Genomic DNA, 18,459 nt, shown 5'->3' with positions numbered 1-18,459 from the left:
GTTCACGGTCCCATAGTTTCAGGAGTTTAGACGAATAAATGCAGTCATGTAACCACTACAATCAGATACAGTCAGCTGAACATTCTTTTTATTACTAGAAGAATTCTGCTCTAGGAAAGTCATTTCTGCCACCCTTCTGGGACTGTTTTAGCCCCGACGAGATCCTTTCTCATCCCGTCCAGAGCATCTTGGAGAGAAATCACCGTCATTATTTCTTACTTACTGTTTAATTCCAGCAAATAGAAACACTCTTATATAACTGGCATTGTTCTGCCCAGGAAGGAGACAAAAAGGAAAAATAATTAGAGTCCCCTCAATGAAATTAGCAGCCTGCAGTAGGGTAACCGTCCCTCCTACTCCTTCATTTAAATGGATGTGCATATGGCCAGTGGCTGAAGCGTTTGTCAAATATAGGTGCATCCGCCAGAATCTTAGCTGCTGCAACCACATTTCCCCGGCTCTGCAGTGTGGCATTCTTGGAACTGCAATGAAATCCAGACTATAAAGACTCCAGTGAAGAAATAAAGTGGAAACAAAACAACTTCTTGCCCACCCACGCTCTGCTTTATAAGGAGCAATGTCACTTGAATAATTCAGCCCCGCCTGTCAAAATATTTTTTTTTGGTGGGGGTGGGCTATTCATCTGGAAATACCCCAGGGGCCTTTGAATCACAGCCTTTAGTGCCTTTCCAGGGCGGAAACGAGTCCGTGTGCTTCCCGTTTTGTTTTCCACGTCACCTATCTGGCTTTGGAAGGGCTGTTGGTGTGGTCAAGGTTACATGCGCTGTTACCCTGGTTCTCAGAACGCACACCCCCTTAATGGGGCTGGGAATCAGGGTGGAAGCCTTGTCATTGGTTTCCTCTCAGGAAGTTGTTAGCACTTCACATTTGTTCTGTTAAACTTTTCACCTGGGACTGGGGCTCTCTTGCCTGTCCTTGGGGTTCCCCGAGGAGGGTCTGGGCCTAGGGTGTATCCTGGGGGAGAATCTGGCCCCGGGAGAGAGTTTGACTTTTGAATTTCTTTCTTTTTAAAAAATATTTGTTTATATTTGAGAGACAGAAAGCGCAGGCAGGGGAGGGGCAGAGAGAGGGAGGGAGAGAGAGAATCCCAAGCGGGCTCTGCGCTGTCGGCACAGAGCCCGATGCGGGACTCCATCCCGTGAATCCATGAGATCGTGACCTGAGCCGAAAACAAGAGTTGGATGCTCAACCACCTGAGCCACCCAGGAGCCCCTGCTTTTTAGTTTCTAAGATCTTTAGGGTGAAATTCAAACCTGCACAGCAGCCCGGGGAGGTGGGTCTAATTATGCCCACGTTGCCGACGGAGAAACTGAGACTCAGAGAAGGCAGAGAGCGTGCTCAAGGTCACAGAGCCGGTAGAGGTCAATGTGGAGACTGAAGCCCAGCACCCCCCGCACCGCCTGACTCCAGAGCCCATGGTCTTCCTCATCCTGCTAAACGCATGCTCCAGACTGATGCAGGAGGGTGCTAATCTGGGAATTTGACCTCCAGGCTGAGTTTTAAACCTTTAGGGCCTGGCCGGATGAGAATCCCCAACGCGTGCTTGTCAGAGCGCACAGGCATTCCCCAGCCGGGGAACGAGGAGTGAGGGATGCTCTTGCTTGCCTGGTCGTTCACAGAATGGGCACTGTGGTCAGCCCTGGGAGGCTTGGATCCTGGCTCTGCAGCACCAGCTGTGGTAGGCTGAATAATGGCCCCCAAATGTGCCCACGTCTTGATCCCTGGAACTCAAGAGTGTTACCCGATAGGGCACCCAATAAGGGACTCGGCAGATATGATTCAGTTAAGGATCTGAACAGGGAGACTCTCTTGGATTATCTGGTGGGCCCACTGCCATCGCACAGATCGTTGGAAGAGGGAGACACGAGGGAGGGTCAGAGTGAAAAGGAGAGTGACGGCTGTGTCCATCCTTTCCTGCTGGCGACGTCCTGGTTCATAGACCCTCACCTTCTTGCCGTGTCCTCCCATGGTGGAAGGGGAGAGGGACTCTCTGGGGTCTCTTTTTTTTTTTTTTTTTTTAATTTTTTTAAATGTTTATTTATTTTTGAGACAGAGACAGAGCATGAACGGGGGAGGGGCAGAGAGAGAGGGAGACACAGAATCCGAAGCAGGCTCCAGGCTCCGAGCTGGTCAGCACAGAGCCCGACGCGGGGCTCGAACTCACGGACCGCGAGATCGTGACCTGAGCCGAAGTGGGACGCTCAACCGACTGAGCCACCCAGGCGCCCCTGGGGTCTCTTTTATAAGGACATTAATCCCACTCATGAGACTACCTTGCAGAGGCCCCGCCTCCAAATACCCTCACACTGGGGATCATGTTTTCACACATGAACTTTGCGGTGTGTGTGTGTGGGGGGGGGGGGAATGACACAAAATTGCAGTCTGTGGTGACGATGGGAGCAGAGAATGGACAGGAAGAGGGAGGTGCCCTAAGCCCAGAAAGGTAGGCAACCACAAGAAGCCAGAAAAGGCAAGGGAAAGCATTCTCCCCTCGGAGCCTCTAGAAGGAACCAGCCTTTCTGACACCATGACTTTAGCCCTGGGAGACTAATCTTGGACTTCGGACCTCCAGAACTGTAAGATAACAATGCAATGTAAGGTAACAATGCAACCTGCATTGTTGCAAGCCCCTACGTTCATGGTCATTTGTTACAGTGGCAATAGGAACCGAATACACCAGATGTGTGTCTTTGGGCTGAAGACTGAACCTCTCTGAGCTTCAATTCATTATCTATGGAAGGGGGATAACAACAATGCTCACATCCTCGCCCCGTAGTGAAGATGAAAGGAGTCCATCATAGGGTCCTTCATCGTTGGCACATAGTATGTGCTGATTAAATGTCAGCTCTTACTACCACTGACACTGATATTTATTAGTATTAGTGCTAATATGAAAATAAGCATGACGGGTGAAGAACCCCCAAATAACAGCCAGCCCCGGGAACAACTTCTCATTGGGCCAATCCATATCCTCTCTATTGGGGGTTCTTATACTCTTTGATTTGGGGGGACTCATTCTATAATGGGGAATCATGGATGAGTCTCAGAGGACCTGTGCATTCCTTCTGTTCCATCTTGCATGGGATCTGGCGCACAGTAGGTGCTGCACAAATGGCTAAGGCGTGACTAAGGACAGGAGAATGTGTTTCTGCGCTTTTGGTTGTTGTTTTTCTCGGTAGCTTTTTGGAGAGTCTGGCAGACCCTGGCATCGCTGGGGACCTGCCTTATGGAGATGGGCTGGCCCCCTGCCCCCAGCCATCTGGCAAACCCTGGCACCACCTCCCCGGGGCCCCCAGCGCTCGCTCCCCAGACCCGGTGCCAGCCCTTGCCCTCAGCCTCCTGCCACCAGCCCCAGCTCCCTGCTCTGGTCACTGGAGACTGGTCTCCATGGTAACAGTTTTGGGAGCATTGGGCCACCTGGAGCCAGAGGGAGCAGAGGAGGGAAGGGTGTCCGTGCCAGCCAGCCCTTCTCGGGGCCCCGCTCCTGCCAGGATGCTGTGTCTCCGTTGAGACCCCCAGCGGCAGGTGGAGCCAGCGGAGTGGCTGGGCCTTGTGGTTTTGTGACTTTGCATACTTGCTCCCTGCTTTTGTCATGTCCCACGTTCCCTCACTCTGTCCGAGGACCCCAGGGGCCTCTGGAGAACCGTCCCTAATCCACTGCTGCCAACTGAAGACTCCGGAATTTCAAGCTGAGTCCCCCCCGTGTACCTGCTGGTGTTGTGACCTTGAGTAAGTTACTTAACCTTTTCGGGCCTCGTTTTTATCATCTGCAGATGGGGTTTCTGTAAACGTGAAAGACGACCTGTGATATCCTTAGCATGATGCCTGGAAGCTAGTAAGCACTTAATCGAGTTGACTCTATGTTGTCTGTTGTTTGAGATGGGGAAACTGAGGCCTGGATGCTGTCCCCAGCACCCTCTCGGGCATCAACCTTATTCTCCTTTCCTCTGGGATCAACTTCTTTGGGCTTCTTCCTCTCTCCCCCCCACTCCCCCAATCAAAACTTACCTGTCTATTGTCTCTGGCCATCAGGACCCTACTAAACTGGTTGTTTTCCTCTGGTACATGGATCCATTCTCAAATGTTGAAGGCTGAGTTGGAGACATTTTAAAGGCATCTTAGAAGAGGATTCTCAATGATGATGATGCCTTAATTCCAAGACGAAAGTTTGGGAGGGTAAAAGTTTCTGGCACCAGGCCTTGGGAGGATTAAAAAAAAAAAAAGATGGTGGCACTGAAGCTCAGAGAAGTTAATCAATTTGTTCGAGGCTACACAGCCACTCCGCACAGTGGTAAAGCTGGGATTTGAACCTGGTTCTGCTTTTCTGTTGATCTCCTACAACGTTCTCTTTTCCCCTCCCACTTGATCTCTTAATTATTCACCCAGAGTGGTGCATGGGGGGCATCATCAGTCAGATGCTGATCCAATAGGTAAAATCCAGGAGGTTGGTGGAGACAGATATGGCTTCGGTCCCTCTCAGCCCAGCCGGGAGAATAGACCTTATCAAAAACATCCCATCTTCCTTGCAGGAGGGGGCGTGTGGTGCAGAGGACGGGTGCTTAGAGAGGCGTTTGTAATGCAGATCTGACTCCGGGCAAGGACCCAGCTCCCCACCGTCACCACTGGCTGAGCCATTTCCTAAAAATACAAGAAGACATTCTCCCCCTCCGGAGCCCTGACGTCTGAGGCCAAGTGGAGGTGCCCCCTGCAGCCGAGTCCTGTCTCCCTCCCTGTTTGAAACACATTTCTGCCCCACCTTTGTCCCTTGCTTTCCTTAGGGAGCTGGAGGTGTCGGAAGGAGAAGACAGAGGGGGCAGAGAATAACACGGGAGACTCTGGTGTCTGGGTTTGGGAGTGTGCGCCCCCCTGCATGTAATTAAGCCTCGCAAGTCCGAGCCCGGGAGGTGTTGAGGCAGCCAGTGTAATTAATCTCAGGCACCTGCAGGGGGTGTGCCCAGCGTCCCCAAATGGCCACTCTTGTCATTTAGCCGGCTCTGTGGGACGAGCTTGGGCAAAGGCTGGTGGGATCCAGTGTTGCTGGTGGGCATAGCTGCACTCATTCATTCACTCACTCACTCAGCACCCATTCATTCATTCCCCAGATAGCATTACTGGGTGCCTTTGATAGGCTCAGTATCAGGGAGACAAAACGAGCAACCTCTGCTCTCCGGGGCAACCACAATAGTCAATTCCCCTCAAGTGGCACCGAAACAGCAGAAGAAGCAGCTTTATTGCAATTATCTGCCTCTGAGGCTTCCTGGAGGAGGTGGCATTTGAGTTGCCTTTTTTTTTTTTTTTTTTTTTTTTTTTTACCTTTTCAGAAGGACAGAATAGTTCATGTTTGTTGTGACAAGTTCAAACAAGACGGAAGTATGTAACAGAAACAAATCAAAGTCCTCGTGCTCCTTGCTGTCAGTCCTACCTCCAGAGGAAACCACCGTTACCGGTGTGGGACTTTCTCCTCCCTGAGTTTTTTCAATACTTGCCTCTATGTGTATCCCTGATGTCAGCTCCCAGATCTTGGGGTGATCTGTGGTTGTCCCCAGGCCAAGTGTGCAACCTAGCACATCTTTGAGTTCTTACAGAAGAATCTCTCCACGTGCACAAAAGCTCTAGTGACTTAACTGGGACCCTCTTAGAGGAGGCACAGGAAGGGATTACATTGCAAAGGATTGGGGAGGCCACGGAATCTTCTCCTTCTACCCTTCTCGGTTCGCAGCTGGGGCTCTGGGACGAGAGACAGATTAACGTGAGAAACACAAACACGTTTATTAACACAGGCACCGTGCATGTAACATGTGGCCACGCCCAGTTAGAGCTGGGCTGATAGCCCATCTTCAGCTCAAGGAAAAGGGGCTAGTTTGGGGCTTTTTTGAGGGGGAGGCCAGTTGGGGAAGGTAGGTGAGCAGGAGAAGTATGGCCAACAAGGGTTGTTGAGTAAGGGTCGTTTTGCGGATTTAAGGGTGCCTTCATCACTGGCCAGAGTTAAGGAGAGGGAGCCATCTCTACGAATGGAAATTTCCTTTGCAAAGAGAAAACATGTGCCCTGGGTTTAGAGCTTTTCCTGTGTCTGCTTGTTCTTAATGGCCTGTGGCTCAAAATAATTGAAAGAGGCATATTTTGAGGGTGGCGCATTCTAGTATCCCTCAAAGGCATACCCCAGCCAGCATCGAGCCCTGCCCTTGGCCCTGTCACTGCTGGGGCTGCTGCTTCTCTGTCTGTTCCCTCCAGCAATGCCCAGGCTCACCTCCTCCTCCACATCCCCCCTGAATCCCCAAGTCCCCTTCCTTCTACTGCACAGAGCATCCCCACAGAGCACCAGACCCCACCCCGATGGCATGGCGTGTTCATTCCAGGCTGCCCCTCGCAAGGGACCCTCCAGTTAACAGGACCCACCCCCTTAGTGGCAGCTTAGGGACCACATCTTGCTATCTGGGCACGCCTTGGGCTCCTACCCTCTGCAAGTCACTTGCTGACATGTTTCTTCCTCGCAAATCCGCTGCTCATCTCAAGAAGAATTCTGTGTAACTAAATGGCACAGTCTCTTGTAACACAGAGACTCAGACTTGCAATTAGTTTGCCATTTATCAGATTTATTTATTAGCAAGGTGAGATTCTGCTACACACATTGTTCCACAATTTGCTTTTTTTTTTTTTTTTTAATTTTTTATTTTTGAGACAGAGAGAGACAGAGCATGAACGGGGGAGGGGCAGAGAGAGAGGGAGACACAGAATCGGAAGCAGGCTCCAGGCTCTGAGCCGTCAACCCAGAGCCCGACGTGGGGCTCGAACCCACGGACCGCGAGATCGTGACCTGAGCTGAAGTCGGACGCTTCACCGACTGAGCCACCCGAGCGCCCCCCACAATTTGCTTTTTTAAAGAGCAGCTTCATTGAGACATAAGCCACGTAACCCTACAATTCACCCATTTAAGGTGTACAATGTTTTTAGTATATTCACAGGGTATGTAACCCTCATCTAAACCAACACAATCTAAACTTACAACATTTTCATCCTCTCTGAAAGAAACCCGTGCTCATGGGCAGTCACTCCCCATTTCCCCTCACCCTTCCCCAGCTCCTGGTAAACCCCTGATTTATCTTCTGTTTCCATCGATTCGCCTCGTTTAGACATTTCGTATAAATGGAATCACACAATATATGATCTCTTGCGCCTGGCTTATTTCACTGAGAGTCTTGTCTTCGAGGTTCGTCCGTGTTGTAGCAGATGTCCACACTTCCTTCTTTTCTGTGGCAGAATAACATTCCATTATGCGGATAGGCCACGTTCGATTTATCTGTTTATCAGACGATGAACATTTGGGTTGTTTTCACTTTTTGGCGATTATGAATAATGCTAACACTATTTTTTAAATTTTTGTCTGTTTTTTAATGTTCATTTATTTGTGAAAGAGAGATACACACACACACACACACACACACACACACACACACACACACACAGAGTCACAGAGTGCAAGTAGGGGAGGGGGAGAGAGAGAGGGAGACACAGAATCCGAAGCAGGCTCCAGGCTCAGAACTGTCAGCACAGAGCCCGATGTGGGACTCGAACCCACGAACCGTGAGATCATGACCTGAGCTAAAGTCATGACCTGAGCTTAACCCACTGAGCCACCCAGGCGCCCCTGATGCTGCTAACACTATTACTGAACATTTGTGTACAGGTCGTTGTGTGGGCACGTGTTTTCTTTTTTTTTAGGTCTGTTTATTTATTTTGAGAGAGAGACAGAGGGAGCACATGAATGAGCGGGGGGAGGAGCAGAGAGAGAGGGAGACTGAGAGAACCCATAGCAGCCTCTGCATTGTCAGTGCAGAGTCCGACGCGGGGCTCGAACCCACTGACCGTGAAATTATGACCTGAACTGAAATCAAGAGTCGGATGCTTAACCGACTGAGCCACCCAGGCATCCCGTGGGCATATGTTTTCAATCCCCTTGGCCATATGCCTAGGTGTGGAATTGCTGGGTCTTATGGTAATTTCTACCTTTGATAGAAGATGGAAACTGGGGAACTGCTAAATTGTTTTTCAAAGGCTGTGTCAGCACTGTATAAGAGTTCCAGATTCTCCACATCCTCCCTAACAATTATTACTGTTTATCTTTTTGATTATAGCAAGCATAGTGGGAGTGAAGTATAATTTGCTTTTTTTTCTTACTAATGATGATGGACATATTTCCAGGCCAGTAAGTACAGATTTACCTAATAATATTCTATAGGATGGGTACATCCTAATGATCTTGTCCATTCCCTTGCTGAATTAGTCAGAATTATTTTTTCTGGGGTGCCTGGATAGCTCAGTCAGTTAAGCGTCTGACATTAGTTCAGGTCATGATCTCATGGTTCTTGAGTTTGAGCCCTGCACTGGGCTCTGCACTGACAGCAAGGAGCCTACTTCAGACCCTCTGCCTCCGTCTCTCTCTCTGCCCCTTCCCAGCTTGTGGGTGCTCTCTCTCTCTCTCTCTCTCAAAAATAAAGAAACATTAAAAAAAAATTATTTCATTCAAGTTACAAAAACAATCCAACCAAACTGGCATAAACCAAAAAGGTCATACAACTCAAAAGTCTAGGCTTCAGGTGCGGCTTGATCCAGGTTCCAGTGAAGTCACCAGGATCCACTTTCTCTACCTCCAGACTCTATTTTCTTTGTGTGGGCTTCATTCACAGATAAGCTGCCCTCATGGTGGTAAGGTGGTTGCTTCCCTACAAAGCTCAAATCCTGCTGAAAATCATGTCCCAATTGCTTCTGCAGAAGTCCTGAGATTCAGTCTATTAATTTGGCTGAAGTCACATGCTCGTCGCTAAACCAGTTGCCGGCCAGTGAAATGCAGCATTTTTATTGGCCAGTGTGGGTCATGATCCTCTGTGCTCAGAGCTGGGAGTAGAGCCCCACCTAGATCAGGTGGTCAGAGTAAGGAAGGAGTAGTTCTTCTAGCGAGAGAGGCAATTTCTGGAAGAAGGGGGATGGATGCTGAGGAGGCAAGTTACAAATACCCATTACACTTGCCAAGTTTTCAGTTGGCGTGAGGACAGCACATCCTCCTGGCTTTCCTTCTACCTCCCTGGCTGCTCCTTCTCAGGCTCCTTAGCTGGTTCCTCTACCTCTAAGCAGTGTCCCATCCCAGGATTCGGTCCTTCCTTTGACCCTTGTTCTTCTCCACCTAAATCTGACTTAAAGTACCATTCAGCGCGTGACTTCAAAATGTATGTCTCCAGAGTGCAGTCTCCTCAACTCTAGACGTACACAGCCTCTGCCCCTCTGCCTCCTCTGCCCCTTCCTCCGGGGTGTCCGGTAGGAACCACAAACCTAATTTTGTTCAGAATCAGTCTCCAAACCAACCCCTGCTCCATCCACAGTCTTCCCCACATCTGATGGCAACTCCCTCCTTCCAGCTTCTCTGGCTCCCAATGTGGAGTCACCTTGATCCCCCTCCTCCTCCCCACATCCCCCATCCAGTCCACCCGCCAGTCCTGTCTGCTCCACACGGAAGCCATTTCTAGGATCTGATCACTTTTGCCACAGGCGCTATCTCCCAGGGCCAACCCACTTGCCTTCCTCCAGCCCGCTCTCCACACAGCAGCCATAGGGATGCTGTGAGAGCCCATGTCAGCTTGTCATTTCTGTTTATATTCCACAGGCCCGAGCAGGTTCATGGTCGCTCCCAGCATCCAAGGGGGAGGGAAACACACTCCTTCGATGGGGGTAGGGGCCGGGAGGGAGTGAATATTTGCCGAATTTATTCTACCCTAGGGCATTTGAAGTTTCAGGATATGTTCGCCGAAATCTTACTCTGGGTCTAGGCGCTATAAGAAAATTTGAGGGGCAAGTCATGTAGCTTGGTCTCTCTGATCTCAGAGCAAAACCACCCGCATTTATCGAGTTCTACTGGGTAGAGGCAGGCATGATTAATACACACAGTGATCAGAGAAGTGATGAAGTGTTAAATTGGACATGATCGCATGCCAGCTTGCCTGGCAGACAGGGCGAGTGCGGCCTCCGTTAGCCAAGGGAATTGTCGTGGAGGCTGGGATAATGAGAAAAGTCTCTCAGACGACTTGTGTACTTGAACTGGGGCTGGAGGGACCGCCGGACTAGGATTTGGACATGTGGGCAGAGAAAGCTTTCAGGGCAAGGAGACTGGCACTAACACAGACCTGGGGGGGCGGGGAGGAGGGGCGTGGGGTGCTGGCGAGGAGTTGGTGGGGCTGGTGCGGGAGGGAAAGGAGGTTGAGTGCTCTCAAGAGTTGTTCTGGGCAGGAATTTCCACAATTAATGGATTCCTTCCATGAATATTTACTAAGCAGCTACTTTTCAATAGTACTACTTATATTATGTACTATATATTTATATTATCTTAAAATTATATATTGCTATTGTAGGTAACATATTTTATTTTATTTTATTTTTTTTCAACATTTTTTATTTATTTTTGGGACAGAGAGAGACAGAGCATGAACGGGGGAGGGGCAGAGAGAGAGAGGGAGACACAGAATCGGAAACAGGCTCCAGGCTCCCAGCCATCAGCCCAGAGCCTGACTCGGGGCTCAAACTCACGGACCACGAGATCGTGACCTGGCTGAAGTCGGACGCTTAACCGACTGCGCCACCCAGGCGCCCCAAATATTTTATTTTTAACTTATTTGAATTTTAGGTAATATAGTTTATATATTATTATGTATTGCATGCATTACTACGTATTACGTATTGTTATGGGCTGATGTTTGTGTGCCCCCTGAATTCGTATGTTGAAATTCTAACGCTCAGGTGATGCTATTAAGAGGTGGGGCCTTTGGGAGGTGACTAGGTCATAAGGGTGGAGCCCTCATGAATGCAATTAGTGTCCTTATAAAACAGGTCCCGGAGAGCTCCTGTGTCCCTTCTGCCATTTGAGGACACAGGGAGAAGATGGCCATCTCTGAGCCAGGAGGGGAGTCCTTACCAGACATAGAATCTGCCATGATCCTGAACTTCCCAGCCACCAGAACTGTGAAAAATAAATTTTTATTAAGCTCCCCAGTCTGTGATATTTTTGTTATAGCCGGCCAAACTAAGACACATATATGTGACATTCTGATATGAACATATTATGTATCATGTATATATAATGTTATAATTGTGATGCATAATTATAAATGCATACATTATAACTTAAATATATATGCATTTATATATGTTAAATATTATACTGATACTATTTATGTTTAGAATACATATTATGTTTAGTCTATTTATGTATTGTGCCAGATACTCTTCTAGGTGCTGGGGTTATAACAGGGAATAAAATACAGAGATTCCTGTTCACATGGTGCTGACCTTTTGGTGGGGCAGATACTCATATTGAATGGGCGGGGATTAAGAAGGTGCTGGGGTGGGGGAAGTTGAACTGAGAAAAGAGAAATTGGGAGTATGGAGGAGTGGTGGGTGTGTCTTCCATTTAGGGAAGTCAGGGGAGTCTTTACTGACAAGGTGTCGTTTGAGCAGAGATTTGAACAAGTGGGAAGGTGAGGGGTACCTGGGTGGCTCAGTCAGTTAAGCATCTCACTTGGGCTCAGGTCACGATCTCACAGTTCATGAGTTGGAGCCTCGTGTCAGGCTCTGTGCTGACAGCTCAGAGCCTGGAGCCTGCTTCAGATTCTGTGTCTTCCTCTCTCTCTGCCCCTTCCCTGCTCATGCTCTGTCTGTCTCCCACTTTCTCAAAAAGAAATAAACACTAAAAAAATAAAAAATAAAAAAAAAAAGTGGGAAGATGAGGCATGTTAGTAACTGGGGAAGAGCATCCCAGGCAGAGGGAACAGCAGGTGCAAAGGCCCTGAGGTTTGAAGTATACCTGGAATATTTAGGCAAAAGCAAAGAAACCAATCTGGTTGGAGGTAGAGCAAGCAAGGGGGAGAGTGATAAGAGGCAAAGTCAGGGAGGTGGTGGGGGACAGATTGGGTAGGACCTTGGGGCCACTGTAGGACTTTGGCCATTAACTCTGATTAAGATGGGGAGCCACAGGAGGCTTTAGAGCAGAGGAGTGACAGCATCAGACTTTACAGCTTAACGTTTAGGATTCCTGAGGCTTCTGTGACGGGTATCTACAGCAGTGGGGTGAGGGAGGAAGCAGAGAGACGAGGGAGGAGGCTCCTGATGGTGGCTTGGACCCTGGTGTAGCAGTGGGGGTGGGTCGAAGAGAGAAACAGTGTGTCATTTATTTTTGCTCGCCGTCAAGGCTTGGTGCAATGCCTCGTACTTTCAGAATTTTCTGTGCTGTTAATTCCTGACACTTAGGGATTTTGTGAAAACTTTACCCCATCAGTATGAAGCAAATTATAAATAATGAAAACAACTAATCACAACCTAAGAGGGACCTGGAGATGCTTATCGATCGGCTCTAGATGAAAAGGCCAGGGTGTTAAAATTCTTGATAAACGCTTCCCTGGAGGTCTCAGGCTCATCGAGCTCATAGAGGGTATCTCCCAGTGATGAGATTACTACTTTCTTTCCCCAAGAAATCAGCCTGGTTTTCTGCGTTGGGTTTCATTTTACCACAACAAGGAAAAGCTCGCTTCCTTGAGCTTAATCTCTCCCTTTTGAACAATTAGCTACTGATGATTGTTTTTTTTTTTTTTAAACCAGAGTTAGCTTGTTTGACTATTTTGTGATGCAATAGGGGAAGGCACTTTGTATTTGACTCTCAGTTGGGTCCATAGTAATAATAAAAATGATGGGGGGGGGGTGCGTCTGGGTGGCTCAGTCAGTTAAGTGTCTGACTTTGGCTCAGGTCATGATCTTGCAGTTCGGTTCGTGAGTTCGAGCTCCACATCAGGCTCTATGTTGACAGCTCAGCTCAGAGCCTGGAGCCTGCTTCAGATTCTGTCTCCCTCTCCCTCTGCCCCTCCTTTACTCATGCTCTGACTCTGTGTCAAAAATAAATAGACGTTAAAAGGGTGAAAAAAGTTGATGGTAATTATACCAGATGCTGTCTATCAAGGGCTTATTATGTGCCAGGCACTGTGCTAAGAGCTTTACAGATAGATTAAATCACTGGCTTATTACAACAACCCTATGAAATGGGTATCATGTTACAGATGAGCAAACTGAGGCTCAGAGATGTATTGTAATTTGCCCAGGTTCACACAGCTAGAAGGAGGTAGAGAAAGATTCAGACCCCGTTTCTCTGATGATCTTTTACCACTTCCTTAGGTATGAAGTCAGTATGCTGGTTTTTTGCCCTCATAGGGTAATGGATCCTCCTGTCTGTCCATCCATCCAGTCATCTCACAAATCTTTAAGGAGCCCGTATGTGCTAAGCAGAATGGGAGCGATACCATGATGCTTTGTCCAGACTTCCTCTCCTTTTCTTTCTTTCTTTTTTTTTAATGTTTATTTATTTTTGAGACAGAGAGAGACAGAGCATGAATGGGGGAGGGGCAGAGAGAGAGGGAGACACAGAATCGGAAGCAGGCTCCAGGCTCTGAGCCATCAGCCCAGAGCCCGACGCGGGGCTCGAACTCATGGACCGTGAGATCATGACCTGAGCTGAAGTCGGACGCTCAACCGACTGAGCCACCCAGGCGCCCCTTCCTCTCCTTTTCTAATGCCACAATGATTTATTCCCATTTTGGGATTCTCTAAGTTGGGGATTCTTGTTCAAGTGATTTTTTTTTTTTTTTTTTTTTTGAGGGAAGAGTTATCAGAAGAAAGAGTGAAAAGCTAGGGAAAGCAGGAAGAAAAAAGCCCAGGAGGAGAGCTCTTCAGCCTGATCCGTGCGGGGAGCTCTGGAGCATAAATTGCCCTCCAGAGTTGGTGCGTCTTGAGACAGGGGGCCAGCCTTCTGGACCACCACGTCAGCCAGCTGTTGGCTGCAGGCTGCCAGGGGTGGCTTAGGGTGTGGCCTCTTGGGCGAGCTCCCATTTGGAGCACAATTCTTTGGAGAAGGGTGCGGCCGTAAGCCCTTGGCAGCCGGGGGATGGCGTACCCACCTGGAAAAGAGGCTCTGGGGTTCTAGGAGGTTTTAGGATACCAACAGCATCTGCTTCCTCTCCGTACCTCCTGTTGTTCTGGCCAGTGGGGCGTGCAGTGCTGAACAGTTTTCGACGGCTCCCTCGGGGCCAGGTAGGCAGGGGAGATACAGGGGTGAACAGACAGACACAGTCCTTGTCACCATTCTCTCTCAGTTGGCAGCGGGGGAGGGGAGACAGACATGTGACAGGTTATTGTGACATGGTGCACCCAGTTCCTGGGGTGGGGAGTGATGGCTAAGCAGGCACCCGGCTGGCCTGACAGACTGGCAGGGTGGACAGGTGTGGCGGGTGGGGGGATATTCCGGGGAGGAAACAGGGCGATGTGGGAGCTGCCTTGCCCCCAACCTGCCTCTGTCTGTAGAATTTCTACCGCTGCTCAGAGGGCAACTCCGATAACCACCGCCCCCTTGTCCTCTGGCCTCTGCCTCTGCTCGTGTTGTTTCTGTTTTAACTTCGTGGCAGCTTAGACACAAAACCTGGTGTCTCTTCAGGGTCCCCAGGAGAAACCCGTCACACGAAAGCATTACTGAGCAGTGTGGACTTTGCTGGAGATTTCGTTGTGACACAGAGGCCGCCTTGCAAAACACAAACCTGTATTGATACCTCAAAGAAAAAGTCCTCGTCGGACATTTCCGTTCTTCTCTTTGCAACGACCTGCCATTGAGTTTCCCTTCCCACTGGGGTGAGGGGTCCAGCCTCTGACTCCTCCAACTCTTTCTTGAAACGCCCCATCCGATCCCTTCCCCTTTCTCACACAAGCAAAGCCAGCCCGCCCCAGCCTGGGCGCGAGCCTGTGTGCCCCAAATCTGTCACAGTGAATAAAGCCCAAGGGGTCCTCCAAGTGATAGAACCCCCCCTCCTTGCAGGGCTGAACTTGTTTAGAATGCCTGTCTTAGAGGCATTCGAGATCAGCTTTTATATCCACACACACACACACACACACAAGATACAACAGAGGGTGTCACTGGGGCTCCTTCCCCTCCAGGGCACATTGGGCCGTGCCTGGAGACGGTTTTGATGGTCGTAATCGAGGGAGCTGGTGCTGGTGGCATCTAGCAGGTAGAGGCCGGGGCGCTGCTAAGACTCCTGGAGCCACAGGACGGCCCCCTGTAACTGTTGGCCAGTGCGGCCGGAGCATGGGGACTAGGGCAGGGGAGAGGCGAAGTCTGCGAGAGGGACAGGGCTGAATCGTGTGGGCCTTTAGGCCGTTTGAAGGAGCTTATATTTAAAAACTTGATCTTCATGAATCATCTTTCAAAACAGTGATTGTTGGGACGCCTGGGTGGCTCAGTGGTTAAGTGTCCGACTTCGGCTCAGGTCATGATCTCACGGTTCACGAGCTCGAGCCCCACGCCAGTCTCTGGGCTGTCAGCAGAGGGCCCGCTTCAGATCCTCTGTCCCCCTTTCTCTCTGCCCTTCCTCCACTCGTTCTCTCTCTCTCAAAATGAATAGATAAAAGTTAAAAAAAAAAACAAACCCAAACGCCTAAAATAGCAATTGTGAGTCATGTTATCTTTGTTTTCATGAGGACTCATGTTTTTCGTTGAGAGACAACAAATCTTTGCTTATGATTTTGAGCTTAGAGACTACATGTTTCTCGAAGCTGAGAATTTACGAATGTCTCAAAACCCGGGGTGGGGTCCATCCACATCTCCGTTCAGCCAGGTGACCCTCAGCGAGTTATCTGGATCTCTCTTGACTTCCCTCCCCCCCCCCCCCCCCCCCGACTCACCCTGCTTGAACTTCTCTGCTCCCTGGTTTTCCATCTGAAAGACGGTCTCCTCGTTCCGAGTCCAGCAGGAAGGAAGTGCCGTCTGCCCAAAGGACAGGATTCTCAGGGCTGGCGGTGATGGTCGTGTTCAGTGCCAATTTAAAAAATAAACGGGTCGCCGGTTTGAGTGGGTGGCATCCATGTCTGTCGCTGTTTCCTTGGCGACTCATACGATGAATTTGTGGAGTGTCTCCCCCGATGTGGGATGTGTGCCCCCTGCACGTGGAACGTGAGATGGCCGGCATTACAGAGCCCCAGGCATCGCGTAGAGAACACCGTGTTCTCTTTTCAAATCGCATTCGGTCCTCCAGGCGAGGCCACGGAGAGGGTCTTTGCTGGGTGTTTGCGGGTCTCTAAAGCTCTCTCCAGTTCTCCAGTGCTCTGCTCAGACCAGTACATGCCTTGTGCTTTTTAAATTTTTAACGTTTATTTATTTTTGAGACAGAGAGAGACATAGCATGAACGGGGGAGGGGCGGAGAGAGAGGGAGACGCAGAATCCGAAGCAGGTTCCAGGCTCCGAGCCATCGGCACAGAGCCCGACGCGGGGCTCGAACTCACGGACCGCGAGATCGTGACCTGGGCCGAAGTCGGACGCTCAACCGACTGAGCCACCCAGTCGCCCCCTGGGGACAGAGTTTTTGATGGTCCGTTCCAGAGGTCCACCGGTTCTCCCACATCCTTTGGCTTATCGGCATGTCGCGATATACATAGTAAGTACCTGCCAGTGGCATCATAATATTCCTGGATGGATCTATTGGCCTTAAGTGTGCTACATAAGCCCATGCACATCGTATCCCCATGGCCAGATCCACACACGCTAATTAGATAACCCCCCAGGTTAATTAAATCCTACATAACAAGCAAGGTGATGGCCTCTTCCTCTGATCGACCCCTTATCTACTGTTTGTCAAAACGTTCTACAGAACCTGGTTTTACAGGGAACTTGATAAATGATAACCTGAAAAGGGTTTTATAGTGGGGGGGGGAAAAAAAAACCTGGAAAGCACTGGGTTAAACAGAGTTGTTTCCACAGGATTTCTTAGACCCTTTTATGCTTTAATGTCTTCATGGTGTTGTAAGGCCCCAAGAGGGGGTTAGCAAGTCCAGAACTGTCCCAATGGGTTTTACTCCTGGAACTGTTACTATTTTTTTTTTTAATACCAACATCTCATGGGATCGTTGTTTTTGGGAATGGGTCTCTGGAAGTGCTCCCTTAATCACCTATTCAAGTACCTTAAGATGGGGATTACAGAGGATTACCACCTTGCCCTGCTCTGGGATGAGGAGACTCAAGATGTTAGAGGAAATGCAACGTGTCCTCCGTGGAACGAGGAGGAGGAGATGGCCAAGGTCGGCAGGGTGTTCCGTTTAACGTGGGTACTTAGGAGAACCTCTGATCGGTGCTACCCTCCCTCAACGCGGACATGTCATTAGTTTTAGGGAGAGACGGCAAGTGATCACAGCCTTTAGGGAATGAGACGGGTCTAGTTCAGAGCTGCCCTTATTTAATAGCTGTGTGTCCTTGGGCAATTGCCTCAGCCTCTCTGAGCCTCTCTGTTAAGACGCTGATCCCCAGGCAAGGATTCCTGTGCAAGTGGTTTATTTGGGAGGTGCTACAAGAGTGTGAGTGGTAAAGGGAAGGGAGGGTGGAAAAACAGGGGACGCATTAGGCCCACCTCCAGAGTGGGCCAAGGGGTAAAGTAAAGGTTCCCTCCTGGGTGGGGGTGTGGCTAACGCCTGGCGCTGCGCACTCTGCTTACACAGCCAGAGAGATGTCTGTGCTGCTGCAAAGAGCCCCTCAAAGGTGTAGATGCTGGCAGCTGGAGGCCCCAGGGTAAGCTCCAGATCCACGCCCTATCCACACACATTGCAGCACACGTTGCTGTACCGTGAGCTTAGGTTTATCTCCATTTTGCAAAGAAGGCAGCGGAAGCTCGCAGAGGTCTGGTGACCCATCAGGAGTCACACAGCTGGGGAACAGTGGAGCCGGGGCTCAAGATCAAGATCGGGCTCTGGCTGAAGGCTGTGACCTTACCCACCGCACGACACAGCCTCGTGACACATCACACAGATGCTCGCTAACTGTCCCTCCTCTTCCCTTCCCTTCCGCGCCCTCTTCCCTCTTCCCCCCTTTCTCCCCCCCAACCCCCGTCTCTTCCTTTTCTCCCTTCTCTCATTTCCTCTCAGGACGGTAATCGTGGGACACTCAATGCCCAAGAAATATTGTTTGAATTGAATAGCATCCCAGTTTGGAGCAGTAGATGCTTAGTTCACCAAATTTTGATTGAATCAACTGTCCAACAAATCTGAGTCCGTGCAGGCTCTGCGGAGACAGGGGATGGTGGCCACGAAATTTAATACCCTTGGCAAATCTCCGTCACTTTTGGAAATTCTCGGAGGGGCCTGAAGAACGATGAACGTGACAAGCGGGAATCCTTTAGTCTCTGATGTCTCCCTCTTAACCATCTGGATTTTTCCTTCCCTTTTCTGTGCCAGTTTCTTGCTCTCTCCGCTGACGTACCTTCCCTCCCCCCAGCTCCTTAACATTGTTGTGGAAACAAGTAGCAGCCGTGTAAATGCAGTCATTCTTTTTTTTTTTTTAATTTTTTTTTTTAACGTTTATTTATTTTTGAAACAGAGAG

At 49.6% G+C, this 18,459-nt stretch overlaps 1 protein-coding gene across 4 annotated transcripts in view; it reads left to right on the top strand.

Moving 5' to 3' along the window:
• RPH3A (rabphilin 3A) overlaps nt 1-18,459 on the top strand; it is a 282,144-nt gene that overhangs the window by 29,999 nt on the left and 233,686 nt on the right. The window contains exon 1 of one of the 4 annotated variants that reach the window (XM_058691224.1): nt 3,636-3,750. The exons of the other annotated variants lie outside the window; for them this stretch is intronic. The gene's annotated coding sequence lies outside the window, so the exon portion shown is untranslated. Of the gene's footprint in view, nt 1-3,635; nt 3,751-18,459 lie in introns of those variants that run through there. 4 annotated transcript variants of the gene reach the window in all.

Source organism: Neofelis nebulosa, chromosome 11 (assembly GCF_028018385.1).
Source record: "Neofelis nebulosa isolate mNeoNeb1 chromosome 11, mNeoNeb1.pri, whole genome shotgun sequence".
Classification (NCBI taxonomy): Eukaryota; Metazoa; Chordata; class Mammalia; order Carnivora; family Felidae; genus Neofelis; species Neofelis nebulosa.
Note: the sequence above shows the minus strand (reverse complement) of the source record. Positions and strands in the feature narration are given on the sequence as shown.